This window comes from Geotrypetes seraphini, chromosome 12, assembly GCF_902459505.1.
Source record: "Geotrypetes seraphini chromosome 12, aGeoSer1.1, whole genome shotgun sequence".
NCBI lineage: Eukaryota > Metazoa > Chordata > Amphibia > Gymnophiona > Dermophiidae > Geotrypetes > Geotrypetes seraphini.
Window position 1 is genome coordinate 73,170,769 of NC_047095.1, and position 15,837 is coordinate 73,186,605.

At 42.4% G+C, this 15,837-nt stretch overlaps 1 protein-coding gene and 1 pseudogene across 6 annotated transcripts in view; one reads left to right on the forward strand and one right to left on the reverse strand.

Moving 5' to 3' along the window:
- Positions 1-15,837, reverse strand: part of CCDC17 (coiled-coil domain containing 17) — a 432,057-nt gene that overhangs the window by 157,365 nt on the left and 258,855 nt on the right. The gene's annotated exons all lie outside the window — the stretch shown is intronic.
- On the forward strand, positions 11,561-12,323 carry LOC117346738 (annotated as a pseudogene).

A 15,837-nucleotide genomic window follows, 5' to 3' on the forward strand; every position in this document is an offset into this window, starting at 1 on the left:
AGATCTCTAGGAATCCAGACTAGAGAGTTGCACGGGGACAGAAATCCCACCCATCCCCGCCAGAATCCTCTCCATCCCCACCCGTCCCCGTCAGGATCCTCTCCGTCCCCACCCATCCCTGCAAGGAATTACCTCCATCCCTGCCCGTCCCCATAAAAAGCAGCAATTACTTCTGACAGGATCATCAATTCCACAGTTTCTTTTGTGTTTGCGCTGCTGTTTTCCTTGTGGAAACTCTTTGGTGGAACCCTTTTTTTGTTTTCTGTTCAGGTAATTAACTTATAAATCCCTCTTTTACTAAGGCTGACGTGTCCATTATATTATATGGACGAATCCTGCTTCCAAAGCCTTCCATCTCCATGGGAGTCCTGTGGGCCAGAGGGGGGTCCCCATGGGAGTCCCGTGGGTTGGGGGATTCCTGTGGGTCCCCCGTGGGACCTGCGGGATTCCCGCGATCCCTGTTCCCGTGCAGACCTCTAATCTAGACCCCCAAATATTTAATAGAGGCCTGGGCCCATATGAAAGGAAACTCCACCACCCAAGACTGTTGCAAAGCCAGCGGGCTAGCCAGGGCAGTGGATTTCCGGTAATTTAGGGTGAAACCCGAATAAAATCAGAACTCATCAAGAGCTTGTAATAAATGGGGGATTGAATGACTAGGCCGTGTTAAAGCAAATTGCAAATCGTCTGCAAAAGCCAAGACCTTCACAGAACGGTCAGAAAATTCCACCCCAAGGATATTCCTATCTTGAGAGACAGTTCGAAGAAAAGGTTCCAGATAAAGTAAGAAAAACAAAGGGGATAGGGGACAACCCTGTCTAGTACCCTGCTCAATCAAAAAAGGGTTGGTGATGACATTGTTAACCAGGAGATGGGCCATGGGATTCGTATATAAAGTTCGAATTGCCTGAGTGTACCAATCATTCAATCCCATGTAAGCAAGCACGTGAAATAAATATGTCCAGTCTACTTGATCAAAAGCTTGTGCTGCGTCTAAACTAAACAACATCATAGACAAGTTTTGAGCTTGCGTATGTGCTAAAGTTAATATCACTTTATGAACATTATGTACTGCCTGCCGGCCTCTCACAAAGCCCACCTGAGCCGGGGCGATAAGACTGGGGAGCAAAGGAGCCAGCCAATATTTTAGATAAAATTTTAATATCCACATCTAGGAGTGAAATTGGTCGGTAGGACTTGAGAGCCGCCCCTCCCTCCCGGGTTTCAAAATTAAGGTTATTAGGGCTTCATTGGCTCCTGTCGGGAATCCCCCACCCTCAACAGCCCGAGTATAATATTCGCGTAACGGAGGCCCAATTTGAGGGGATAACAACTTATAAAATTCAGCTCCGGGGCCGAATAATTCCGCTGGGTCTGAATGGCCCTCTGCAATTCTTTAGCAGTAATAGGTGCGTTCAGAGACTCCACATCCCGCTCCAGCAGTTTAGGGAGGCCTGAATCTTCCAAATAGTCTCGAATAAGAGGCCCGGCCCCCGAGTCCCGCCGACCATAGAATCCCCAGAAATAGTCGTGGAAAGCCCGTGCTATCAGGTCAGTAGAATGTTGCATCTGACCCATACCATCCCGAAGACCGGATACAAAGCGCTGTCCCCGTGCCTGTTTAGTTAAACGTGCTAACAATTTCCCTGAGCATAATGATGGTACTGAAATTTATGATAAAACAACATTTTGACCGTTCGCTCATGGATATGTGAATTAAGGGCCATCTCCACAGAAATTAGATGCTCCTTATGAGTTCGGGACGGCCGTTGATTATATAGTCGTTTAGCTGCTGCTAATTCTCATTCTAAACAAACAATTCCTCTAGACAAGCGTCTATTGCGAGCTATCACACACGCAATGCAATCCCCTCTAAGAACCACCTTAGCAGTACTCCAAAACAGAGCGGGATCTGGTCGATGTTGACCATTAAACTCTAAAAATTCTTCCCATTTAGTTGTCAAGTATGTTTTAAAATGATCATCCCTAAACAAATAACTAGGAAAACGCCAGCGGGCTGGGCCCCGCAAACCAGTGCCTACATTTGCATCTATCCAAATCAAAGCGTGATCTGATATCACCGCGGGGCCAATGACCGCAGAATCTACATTAAGAAAGGTCCAGCTAGTAGTAAGAATGTAATCTATTCTTTAAAGTGTGCCATGTGCCCGTGATCTATGGGTGTAGTCCCTTTCTGATGGGTGCAGGAAGTGCCACGGATTGACCAAGTCCAATGTGGCACAAAGATACAGGATATCTCGGGTCTGCGCTCCCCCTATAGACAGCCCCTGAGAGGAGTGGTCACAATACATATCCAGTACTTGATTATAATCACCCGCCAGAAATACTGGGTCTGTCACTCGCTCTAACAGGGCTGTGATACGTTCAAAAAAGGAGTTATCATAAACATTGAGAGCATAAACATTTAAAAGGTAAAAGGAGTATGATCCCACCGTCAAATAAAGCAGCAAATATCTGCCCTGTGGATCGCTTTCTACAACTCGGGCTGTATAGGGCAAGGATTTATGAAATAAGATCGCTACCCGCTCGCTTCTGTGGGGAGGATGCTGCATAAACTGCGCCCACCCAGGATCTTCCCAACTTGGAATGTTCTAGGCAGACTATGTCGGCCTTATGACGTTTCAACTGGTTCAAGATTTTTGTTCGTTTAATAGGGGAATTAATACCCGATACATTCCAGGACATAATTCTCAATGTAGTGGCCATAGCCTAATAAAAGTGGAAATACCTAGTCAACAATAGCAACTGAATCATTGTCGAGCCATCCCGGGTTCCCAGCCTAACCCAGGTAGCAAAAGCAAGATTGGAGCCTGCATTTTCCCAGCCTCCAGTGCATCAGGCCAAAGCCGCCAAACATCATTATCAGGACCCACCAGCCTACATATCCTAAAGGTCACATACCGCCACATGGTCAAAATGCTATTACCCACTCCCACCCAAATTCCAACCCCCACACCCACCCTCCCTCCCAATCCCCTCTCCCTCATTCCTAGACTATCACAGCTATAGACCCACACCAAGGTGGTTCTAGAGGTGTGAGAGATCACGATTAGGTGCCTCCCCGAGCCCTAAGTTGTTTACTGAGTCTCCATCAAGTCGAACTACAGGATCCACTCGTGTACTTACATCTCCCCAACCAGAGTAATAAATGGGTACATAACTAAGCCACAGCAACAAGAACAATCCAAGTGTAATAATAGAATAATACATACAAAATTAAAAGGAAACATCATAACCAGTTGTAATAACATGTGCAATAGATAATGCAGCCGTAGACCCCCAAAATCAAGGGGCCAAAGGGCCATTCCACAACAAAACAGAGGTTTGGATGACAGCAAAAGAGAAGAACATAACTATGTCACCCAACACCATCAATGGAGGTCCTGTGATTGAAGCACATGTGTGTTCAGGTAGTTGGCTGCTTCCGAAGAAGAATCAAAAGTATGCCACTGGCCTTGATGATGTATGCACATAACCGTTGGGTAGGCAAACACAAACCGCATCTTTTTGTCTGCCAAGGTGGAACAAAGCTGATAAAACAATTTTCTTTTCTTGGTCAGCGTCGCCGAGTAATCCTGAAAAATCCGCACTTCCGAGTCCTCGTATTTCAAAGAGTCTCGAATCTGCTTATACTGTCGCAATATTTCAACTTTATGGTTATAATTAAACAGTTTGACAATGACCATCCTCGGGCGTGCCTCTCGGGCTTGCTCCCTGCCCAAACGATGCACCCATTGCAAGCATATGGGGCCCAGTCCGTCCCGCATAGGGAAGGTAGCAGCCAACCACTTTTTCATGGCCTGCAATAAGACCGACCCCGATACCGTCTCTGGGACGCCAAGAAAGTGAAGATTGGACCTAAATCTGAACCGCTTGAGCACATGTACGATCCCGCAGGTCTTGCAGCATTTTATCCTAAGCCCCCTGGGTGTCTTCCAGAGTAGAAACGCGGGTCTCCACTTCAGCGGTGCGGCGGTTTGTGTCCACTATCATATTTTCCAGCCAATGAAGTTGTTCAGACAGGCGATCGATTCCGGGCTGTACCGCCATGATGACCGCCTGCGTAATATCCCACAGTGCTTCTGGAGCCAACTGACTGATCACGGCTGGAGTTCCCACTGCCATTTTGTCTGCCCCTGGTGGCTGCCGATCACGATCTTTTTTCGCTGTTCGCGTGGTCATCTGCGGCAGTGAAGAAGCCAGAAATCTGTCCATGGACCAGGGGTAACAAGAAACTACCTCCCAGCGGCTCATGTGCAGTGCAGAGCAGAGCAGCTTTGCAGGGTAAATGGTGACTTGGGGCCCGGCAGCTCAGGTAGCACACGTCTGCCTCAGCCTACTGCATCACGTGATTTCCTATCTTTCAAGTATTTAAACATCTGTATCATATCTCCCCCGTCCCTCTTCTCCTCTAGAATATACATATTTAGGTCTTCCAATCTCTTCATGTGTCTTTTGGCGCAAGCCCTATATCATTTTTGCCACTTTTCTCTGGCTTGCTTCAAGTCATTTTACTGAACATTCTTAGCCAGATATGGCCTCCAAAACTGAACACATTCATTTGAATGTTCCCTTACTTTCACACTCTTTGATCCCCTTCTCTTACTCTTAAGAGATCAATGTCAGTGCACTGATCCTGATCATTGCTCTCAGGAGATACGAGCCTAAGTTTCCCAACTACTGCACCATTTCATATCCCAGCAACTACAAGTATACAGGCTGCCAAAGCTATGCCCATTTTGCTGATGAGTGGAGGGCAATTTTCAGGGCAACTTCCTTGAAAAATGTCAATACTCCCTTCATTCTATATTCTTTAATAGAGGCTAGAGAAAAGCAATACTACACTTAAATTTTATTTGATTTATACCTTTGGCCGTCATTCTCATTCTTAGAATTTCTGTGTGTTTCTAGCCTTGAGACCTGAACTGATCTCCAGAAGGTTCATCTTAAATTTCAAACCTTGTATACAGAGTCTATTCTTGTATTAGTCTATTGGCGCTACAATCGATGACTCAAGCTTTGGTCAAGGATAATGTGATTCTGACTAAAAGTATTCAACATATTCTGAACTGATCTACCTTTCAAAATGGTAAAGAAATATTTCTGATCTTATAATTTAGGGCCCGATATTCATCTGGTGCAATCAGCATTTTATTTTCAGCCACCAGCATTAAAGCCAGAAATTTAATGCCAGGCAACATCTGGCCATGGGCATTGAATATCCAGGTTTCCATCACACACACACAGCGATATTCAGCATTTAACCAGCTATGAATTATTGCATAAAAACAGGACTGTTTCTTATGTGGCCCTATTTATGCAGTTAACCTGGCTGGTTCAGTTCTGAATATTGGCATTTATCTGGCCAAGTGCCGCTCCTGCCCCTGGAATGCCCTCAAATAGCCAGTTTTCAGATGGACTAATCAGTCAAGTGCCTCTGAAATGTAGCAGTTAGCCCCAAACAAGTGATTTAATTGGCCAGGGACTGTTTCTGTTTCTCAAGAGCCTGTCGCATTACAGGTTTAATGGGTTTGATAATTTGGAACCCCTCAGTCTGCCAGGCTGGTCACTTCTATTGTAAGGTTTAGATTAGATTAGATTAGATTGACTAGATTGTAAGCTCTTTTGAGCAGGGACTGTCTCTTCTGTGTTTTGATGTACAGCGCTGCATATGTCAAGCAGCATTATAGAAATGATTAGTAGTAGAAGTTGTCTGAACGCTCAGTGACATCACAATGCATCTGGGTCATACCCAGAATAATGCAGCTGTATATAGTTCCCCTACCTGAGCCCTGTATCTAGATGCACCTTCTTGTCCAGTTTGTCTGTCTTGACTAAACTGTAAGCTCTTTGGTGCAGGGATCGTCTCTTCTGTGTTTTGATGTACAGCACTGCATATGTCTAGTAGTGCTATAGAAATGATTAGTAGTAGTAAGACCTAAAGTGGAGCTCTGGTCACTATAGTCTGCAGAGAATGACGGTTTGGGGAGTGTATGGAATCTTTCATCTATAGTTCCTTTGGGGCAGATATTCAAAATGATTTAACTGCACAGAAGCTCCTGCCTGGTTAAACTGCAGTTACCAGGCCTTCTCTGGATTTTTAGCAGCACTTAACCACACAGTGCTACTGAAAATCCAGTATGACTGCTGTGCCACTCGAATCCAGGGGTGGAGCTGGGAATTATATAGACACTGGCGATGTTCAATGCCAGTACCAGCAGAGCTAGCCAAGCATATGGGATCACACAAAAGGTATTCCTAACATTACCCAGTTAACTCTGCAGCACTGAATATAACTTCTGGGTGTCACTGAAGATTCAGACAGTGCCTAAATTAGTCAGCTCTGGAACGCATTGCCAGAGGATGGGGTAACAGTGGTTAACGTTGATGGGTTTAAAAAGGGTTTGGATAATTTTCTGGAGGAAAACTCCATAGTCTGCTATTGAGCCACTTGTATTTTTCAGTAACTGGGTATGCTAGTTGTATGACCTGTTCTTTGAGGGCTTGCAGATTAAACAAACTAGAAAGGACACTAAATTAAGTAGTCAGTAGCCTTGGGAAATTTAAAAGATGTAATTTATCCAGATGACTTCCCAACTAAATATCAATCCCAAAGACGTGAATTTTGTGCAGTTAGAGTGAGTGTATGTGTATATGTGTCTGAATATAATAGGAGAGTCTTTAAATCTTGTCCCCTTTGCAGAGACTTTAGCTGCTGACAGGTCATCAATAGCTGTTCATCCATTAGACACGTAGCAGCAGGAACAGCCTGCAACAAGATAAAAATCAGTTACAGAAATACTTCCTGCCTCTTTAAGGACACAAGGAAGCTTTGTAAGCAAATCATTGTTTTGGATATATATATTGGGATCTCAGCTTTTGTAGCTGTACTCTCTCCCACTTTTTTAACCCCTCCCCTTTAAGGAGGGGCAGTGATGCCTTTGCACTCTCTCTCTCTCTCTCTTTCTCCATCATCAGTTTTGGAGAGGTAGGAATAGCTGTGTATTTTCTGATTTCCCCAGTCATAGATGCCAACTTGAAAAGCCTCCCAAAGGTAGCCAAGGCACCATGCAACACAGAAAGGCTCTATTCAAAGGCAGCTGCAGCAGCATTAAAAACCGGTGACGGGTCAAAAGCGCACGAGGACAAAGGCACGCCGACAACCGAGCGCGGACAACTAATCGCGCCAAAGAAAACCTGTATTTTAAAGGGCTCTGACGGGGAGGTGTGGGGGGAACCCCCCACTCTACTTAATAGGGATCGCGCTGCCTCATGCTGCCATGTTGGGGGGTGTGTGGGGGTGTAACCCCCCACATTATACAGAAAACTTAACTTTTTCCCTAAAAAACAGGGAAAAAGTTAAGTTTCCAGTATAATGAGGGGGGTTACAACCCCCCAAATCCCCCACAACGCCAGCGCGATCTCCATTAAGTAAAGTGGGGTGGGGGGGGGGCTTCCCCACCAACACCCCCCGTCGGAGCCCTTTAAAATACGGTTTTTCTTCAGCGCGATGAAGTCCTGCACTCAGTTGTTTGCGCTCGGTTGTCGGCGCACCTTTGTCCTCGCGTGCTTTAGACTATGAACCTTAAAAACCTACTGTTCCTGCAGTGCCACAGTGATAGCTGGGGCTCCCATTCTCCCTTCTCTCACGCACTGCTGCAAGTAGCGGTCTCTAGCAGTCAAATGATTGCAGCAGGCCTACCTCAGGGACTCAGGTTCCTCCTACGACACATCCCACCTCCTCTGATGCAACTTCCTGCTTCTGCAAGGGCGGAATGTGTCATAGGGAGAAAGCTGAGTCTCCAAGGCAGGCCTGCTATGATCACTAGACTGCAGACTGCTATTGGCAGCACTGTACCCCACAGTGAAAGACTGATCCAGCAATCCCCTCTAAGAAGGCAAGTGTCCAACGGTGGAGGGAAAGGAGCATAACAAAGGGAGAGACTGGAACCTGGGGGGGGGGGGTAGCATATGTACTTGGAAGAGATCTTGCTTGCTTGCAGTCGCTGGATCTTTAGAAGAGTTGAAGGTGCTGTTCTGAATGATGGGTAGGGGTGGGGAAGATGAGTTATAGATGTGGACTTGTAGGGGGGAGGATCACCCTACCTATTTGTTCTTCCTGCCTTGGACTTGGGCCTGGCAGAGGTATTAGTGAGTCACTAAAGGGAAGGTGGAGGGAGGGAAGGAGATGAGGTGATTACGGGGTTAAGGGATGAGATGGAATAATAGTGAGGGATAGGATTAATGGGAGGAAAGAGAGAGAACAACTATGTTTGGGGGGGGGGGAGAGAGAGAGGCAATACACCACAAGGATTTTAACTTAGACCATCACATCCCATATCCTACACCCTGGCCTCTATCTTCCCATAGTTGGCTCAAAGTGTCAGGAGGGTGGCAGCAAATGATATACCAACTGTGGCAGTCGTGTGGCTAAGTGCTGTGGATTGGGGAAAGACCTGGTGACTCTACCCGATAAAACCTTCATCATGAAACTTTATGGATCAGAATCAATATTCTTCAAATATAGTGCTCAACAATGGGCCTCCCTAGCTGGACAACATCATTCAAGCGAGAAGAGCAAAGGTGGATCCGATGTAATCAGGAAAAGACAAGAACGACTTCCTGAATGCTCAATGCATGAATCTCGAAGAAGCCTATAAAAAGGGTCACACATTGAGTCATATTCCTTGGCTTCCACTGAGCAGGATTAGAGCTATGGCACCTCATGTTAACCCACTTTTGGGTGTTACAATCCGCCTGTGGTCCTCTTTTCAGGACTGCCTATTCCCTGGAAGGGTGTACTTTGGCCAAACACCTGTGGTTGTAGCGGAGGAGGGATTCGCTCCAGGACACAGTGACGCTAGATACTGGGAGTTGGCTTTAGGAGGGTTAGTCTCACTGGGCTAATTTTTGGTGGAGGGTACACTGTTATCAGCTGACCACATGAAGGAGGAATATGGCCTTACCGCAGTAGAACTCTTCCAATATAATCAAGTTATTTCTTTTATTAACTGAAGGGCCCTGCCTGACCTTCAGAGGGACTCTTCAGCCTGGGATAAAGTGTGGATGGAATCTAGTGGGAGGGGTAATATTTCTAGACTGCATAGCTTATTGATACATCAGGATAACCCGCCAGTACAATATTTTGCTCAATGGGAGACTCTGTTGCAGCAGACCCTTATGCAGTGGAAGGCTACTGTGCGCTCCCTTCTTAAGGTCTCGATTGTCAGTAATATGGTGGAGAATGTCTACAAATTATTGTATCGGTGGTATTATACGCCCTTACAATTGCATAAAATTAGGTATAGTATATCAGATAGGTGTTGGCGCTTATGTGGTGCCCAGGGCTCCTTTGAGCATATCTGGTGGACCTGCCCCAAAGCAAGTGATTATTGGGATATGGTGTTTGCCTTGATGTCCGATATATGTGGTGTGATACTGGTAAAACATATGGGTTGTGCCTTGTTGAATATGAAACTTAAGTTTGCTAAACTGATAGCGATAATTGTGACTGCTGAAGGTTTGGTGCTGACAGCAGCCTGGCGTCAAGTCTCGACACCATCCCAGGCTCAAATGATACAAAAAATAGCCTATGTCTTTAGTATGTCCAAGCTTACGGCTCTGAAACATCACTGACTGCTGCGTATGTTGCAAAATTGGAAGCCCTACATTGATTGGTGTGAACAGAGAGGGTAACTCACAAACTCTTGCTAGCGACCATTAGACTGCGCAGAACTTCTGGGGGGAGGGAGTGCTTGTACTGTTTGAAGCTGCTTGATGTGCTTTGCTTCTCAGAGTTTTGTTACAACATTATGTTGCAGTGCCTGTTGTATTTGTTTGGTTATGCAAAAATTTTCAATAAAACAAATTTTTAAAAAAGGGCCACACCAGGGAATTATTCTCCATGGTGAAACAAGTGAAAGAATCTGGGGGGAGCATGGCTTAGAGCACGCAAGATGGTAGCTTAATCGCGAAGCTCCTCAAGCCCCAGTAACAAATTGAAAGAAAAGAGTTTCATGGACCTTGCCCCTCTAATAAAAAGCGCTGTAAAGTAGTTTGGAGATGGCAACAACGCGGCAGGGAAAAGCTGAGAAGCCGAGTAAGTCGGGTGTGACTGCTAAAAGTTCAAAAATTACTCAGCTGACTCCAACAAAGGTGCTGATTCCGTGTGATGAAGAGGATGTGCTAGGAAAGGCAGATATTATGGCGGAGTTGTTTAAAATACAGCTGATGATACAGGATAATACCAATAAAATCATGGAGGTAAAGGAGGAAGTTGTCAGCCTAAAACAACAGATGCAGATAGTGGATCAGAGAATGCTGCTGATTGAAGATAGAGTTGAGCAGGTGGAAGCTATAACAAAAAAATGTGAAACTGAGAGACAGGCTGTGGAGTTACTGAAAAATCAACTTATTGATATGGAAAATAGAGGAAAGAGGAAAAATATAAGACTTCTGGGTTTAGCTGAGAATTTGGAAGGTGGAGATGCAGTACAATTTTTAGAGACATTACTGCCTAAGCTGCTTCAGTTAAATTCTAAATGGCAGTTAGAAATAGAACGGGCACACAGAATCCCTGTAAAACGCTCAGCTAACCAGACTGGCCCAAGACCATTGGTTTTTAAAGTTCTACGTTTTCAACATGCTTTAGAAATTTTAAAATTGGCCAAAGCTAATAAAAATTTGAATTATAAAGGCTCCAAGTTGTTGATGGTTCCTGATTTTGCAAAATCAACAGCAAATATAAGGAAACAGTTCCTTCTGCTGAGACAACAACTGAAAGAGAAGGGTTTCACATATGGTCTTTATTATCTATCCACCATTAGAGTCTCTAATGGGAATAAAACCATGTATTTTCAAGATCCAGAAAAACTAAAAGAATTCTTGTTGTATGCAGAGCCTATGTCTATTTAATATATGGAGTTTTGTGGAGATAAGAATGATAAAAAGAATAGCAGTTATGTTAAAACTTGGATATATTTTACAAGGTTTTCTCTTTATTGAAAAATGCTGCGAGTAAGTTTTTTTTATTGTGTGAAGGAAGCATTTTAATTTCTGGGCTTATATGAGTTGATGATGGAGTTCACAGAATTCAATTTTACAGAAGTCCAGTGGTAATTTATTTATAATATCAATGAATATATATTTTTTCAAGTTTCAAGCCACTTCAAGTATGCCATTTGTCTCTGATTACCAAGACATGCTATTGTGTACAGTACTGTAATCGCAACATATTTGAACCCTGTGTGAGATGTGCGTGGCATTCAGCAAAAGTATGGCAGTGTATTCCCCTAAGAGAAGAGAGAAGATCAAAGTTGTCCCTTTCAAAAAGAATGAGCAAGAAATCTTGGGGAAAGAGGAGCAACAGCAAAATCTGGGGATCCTGAACCCAGGTTAGAAGCAAAGACAGAGAGAATGCTCTGGGGTAGAACTGCCCAGTTCCAGCAGATCAATTATACACAAGCTTGGACTTTTTGTGCGGCCACACGAGAAAACATTGTATAATTTTAGTGGAGATTAACAAGTTAATAAAGTACCAGGAAAATGTGACTCAAGGACCACTATATTTTCTTCTGAAGGTCACCTATATTAGGTTGAATATGCCATGGAAGCCATTGGACATGCAGGTACCTGCCTTGGAATTTTAGCAAATGATGATGTTCTGATAGTGGCAGAGAGGCGAAACGTCCACAAGGCTTCTTGATTCAGTCTTCTTTTCAGAGAAGATCTATAATCTTAATTGGATATGGCTGGCAGTGGTGCAGATATAACTTCAGATGCCAATGTATTGACAAATGAACTAAGATTGTTTGCTCAAAGGTATCTTTTGCAGAATCAGGTGTCTATACTTTGTGAACAATTGGTTACTTGCCTGTGTGTTATCAAGCAAGTTTATACACAGTTTGGGGGAGAGTCCTTTTGGTGTGCCCCTTTTTTACATTGGTTGGGATAATCATTATGGCTTTCAGTTGTATCAGAATGACCCCAGTGGAAATTATGGAGGATGGAAGGTCACTTGCATTGGAAACAACAGTGCTGCAGCTGTGTCCATGTTGAAACAAGATTACAAAGAAGGAGAAATGAGCTTAAGGTCAGCTTTTACTTTAGCTGTTAAAGTGCTAAACAAGGCCATGGATGTCAGCAAACGGTCTGCGGAGAAAGTTGAAATTGCAATACTGACTAGAGAAAATGGAATGACAACAATAAGGGTTCTGAAGCAAAAGGAGGTAGAAGAATTAATAAAGAAGCATGAGGAAGAAGAAGCAAAATTCAAACGAGAGAATATCAAAATTAGAAGTTGAAGAAATAGTTGGAGTGTTGAACAAATAGCCTATTAAGTGCCGGTGGACTAATGGGAAAATGAAAAGTTGGAATAATGAAAGAGTAAAGCATAGAGAGTTGATACAGTTTTTTAAATGGATCAATTTAATACCGGAAGGCTCATGTGGAATGGCATATTTTATCAAATGTACTGAAGATTTTTCTTTTTGGTGGCTAGTTACTTATGTTAAAATTTTTGTTTTTATTTATAACAGTGTAATGTCTCTCAGCAGTCATCTTGCATTTATTTGTATATTTTATTCTTTTAAGTTTGAAAGATCCTTTTCTTAACAATAAATTTGTATAATTTTAATAAATTTATATATTAGAGATTTTTAAAGGATAGGGTGCTACCTTTGTTTTAGATGGATTTCTGATTTGATAAATTATTGTTACATGGGAGGTTTTATTTTCTTATGAGATTAAAAATTTTTTACTTGATGATATAATTGATATTTTTAACTTTAATTAATGGAGTTTATTTTTAATATTTATTGTTTCTGGGATATAGTATTTTATATGTAATTTGTATAATTTTAAGATTAATTTGCATATTAGGGATTTACAGTTAGGGTGATATCTTGTTCAGATGAATTTGTGATTTGATAAATTAAAGATATTTGGGCTGTCTATTTTCTTATAGGGTAAATGGGAGGATTTTTATATGATAAGGGGGTGTATATGAATTTAAAAAAAATTTGTAAATTAAGAATGTTTATATTATTTATAATAATCGTAAGAAATGATAATATAATAAAGTGAGTTTGAGTTGCCGGGGGGAGGAGTTTAGTGTTTGCTTACCTCAATGTGTGTTCTAGGACAGTCAGTGTGTGTGGGGGGGGGGGGGTTGGGAGGGAGTAAGGAGGGTTTTATAGGTTTGGGAAGGTTGAGTGGGAAGAAATGGATTGTTTTGGGGGGATGGGGGTTGAGGGAAGGGAGGGTTTAGGAAGATTAATTTGGAAACAGGTTATGGTTTATGAGATTATTTCAGGAAAATGGTGTTCATTTTGGAAACTTATAATTTTTTTGATTACTTGTCTTTAAAGAATCACTTTAGTTTTATAAATTGTGATGGCTTTAAAAAAATTTTCACTCAATGTGAATGGCCTAAATCAACAGATCAAAAGAAAAAAAGTGTTATCCTTTCTGAAAAAGCAGAATGCGGATGTTTGTTACATACAAGAGACCCATCTTAATTTGACAGAATCTAAGAAATTGGAAGGGGGATGGGTGAAGCATTGTTTTTATGCTCCTGCCGTTGGGAAAAATGCAGGTGTGGCTACTATACTTATTAATAAAAAATGTAATGCCACTTTTCATTTGGTAAGTTCAGATCCTCAAGACAGATGGGTACATGTAGAAATGAGTATGGGAAATACTACTTTGACTTTGTTTAATGTGTATGCCCCTAATTCGAATCAACAGGAATTTTTTAAAACATTACAGAGATTGTTGCTCCCACTGGCTGCTTCTAAATTAGTTGTGGCTGGAGATTTTAACGCTGTTATGGATCCATTATTAGATAAAAAGCCATGTAAAAATATAAAATCTTTAGGGTTAGATAATTTGGCTCATTCATGTGATTTAAAAGATATTTGGCATATTCTTCATTTTAATGAACAAGACTTTTCTTTTTGTTCACAGGTTCATAAGTCTTTTTCCAGAATAGATTATATTTTTATTTCAACTCAATTAGCAATTGCTGTACAGAAAGGTAATTATAACAACTTTATAAAGATCTGGGGGCCATTAGAGAATTATTGTAATGAATGAACATCGTTTTCCTTTCTGATGGATACATGTATTTTATTGGGGGGAGGGGGGAAATTGAATGATTAATATTTTTATTTAATGATTGGATTTCTGTTGAAGAATTGTTGGGTGGGGGGGAAAGGGTTATAATTTCTACTTTAATGGATTATATGTATAAGAATGTCAAGTGCTGTATATTTTATTAGTAATGTAATGTTTTAATATTAATCAATTGTTTGTCAGTTTTAAAATGAATAAAGAATTTTAAAAAAACCCAAAACAAGTGAAAAAGCATTTCTCAGCATGCCAATCAACCATTAAAGACTGTGATGGGAATGAAATTAGTGACCAGAAGGACATCAAGCAGAGATGGAAAGAATACACATAGGAATTATACATCAGCACCAGCACTGAGTACTCTGAAGAGCTTGAGGGTCAAGCGGAAGCAAAACCAGAACTATTGGAAAGTGAAGTGGATTAGGCGCTGAGGCAGCTGTCAAACAAAGCACCTGGCATTGATGGAATTCTTGCAGAGCTGCTCAAACCAGTCCCAAGAGCCACATTGACAGCACTATGCCAGAAGATCTGGAGGACCTGCACATGGCCAAAGTACTGGAAAAGATCAGTTCTATCCTACTACTGAAGAAAGGTGATGCCAGGGACTGTACCAACTATAGAACAATCGCCTTGATCCCCCATGCCTGCAAGGTGCTTCTAAAGATCATCCAGAGGCGCTTGGGCAACACCTTGATTGAGAACTTCTTGATGCCCAAGCTGGATTCCATAAAGGCAGAGGGACCCACGATCACATTACAAACTTGACGTGGATCATAGAAAAGGTGAGGGTGTACCAGAAGAAGCTCTACCTGGGCTTCATTGATTATACTAAGACTTTTGACTGTGTTGAGCATGACAAGCTTTGGGAAACACTGAGTGAGGTAGGAGTGCCAGTGCACCTAATCAGATTAATCAGATCGCTCTACTACGATCAAGATGTTATAGTGCAAACCAGATACGGAGATCAGAATGGTTCAAGATCAAAAGGGGTACAAGACAAAGATGAATCCTCTCTCCTTTTCTTTTCAACTTTTATGCAGAAGTAATCATGAGCAAGCTGGACTTACATGATTCAAGTGTTGGGGTGAAAATATGCGGAAGAACATCAGCAATCTGAGATACCCTGCTAGCAGAGAGTGAGAAGGACCTCAAGAAGTTGATCCTGAAGCTGAAAGAAGAAAGCGAGAAGATGGCACTTTACCTGAACATCAAGAAGACCAAAATCAAGACTACCGCCAAAAAGAAAGTCAATATAAAGATCAACACTGAAGAAATAGAAATGGTTGACATTATTTTCTTTGGGTCCCTCATTGATCACACTGGTGGTTCAACAGCAGAGATCAAACGTCGATTAGCATTGGGGCATGCAGCCATGGTGAGCATGGACCAAATATGGAAGTGCAAGGACATCTTATTCACTATCAAACAAAAACTGATCACTGCCATTGTGTTCCCAATCGCAACATATGGCTGCAAGACATGGACACTCATGAAAGCAGATAGAAGAAAAATTGACTCCTTTGAGCTGTGGTCCTGGAAGACTTCTACAAATCCCATGGACAACTAGGATCACCAACAAAGGTGATCTTGATCATATAAACCCAGAGTTGTCCCTAGAAGGCAAGATTACCAGACAGAAACTGTGCTACTTGGAATGGTCAGTGGTAAAAGAAAGCAGGGGACACC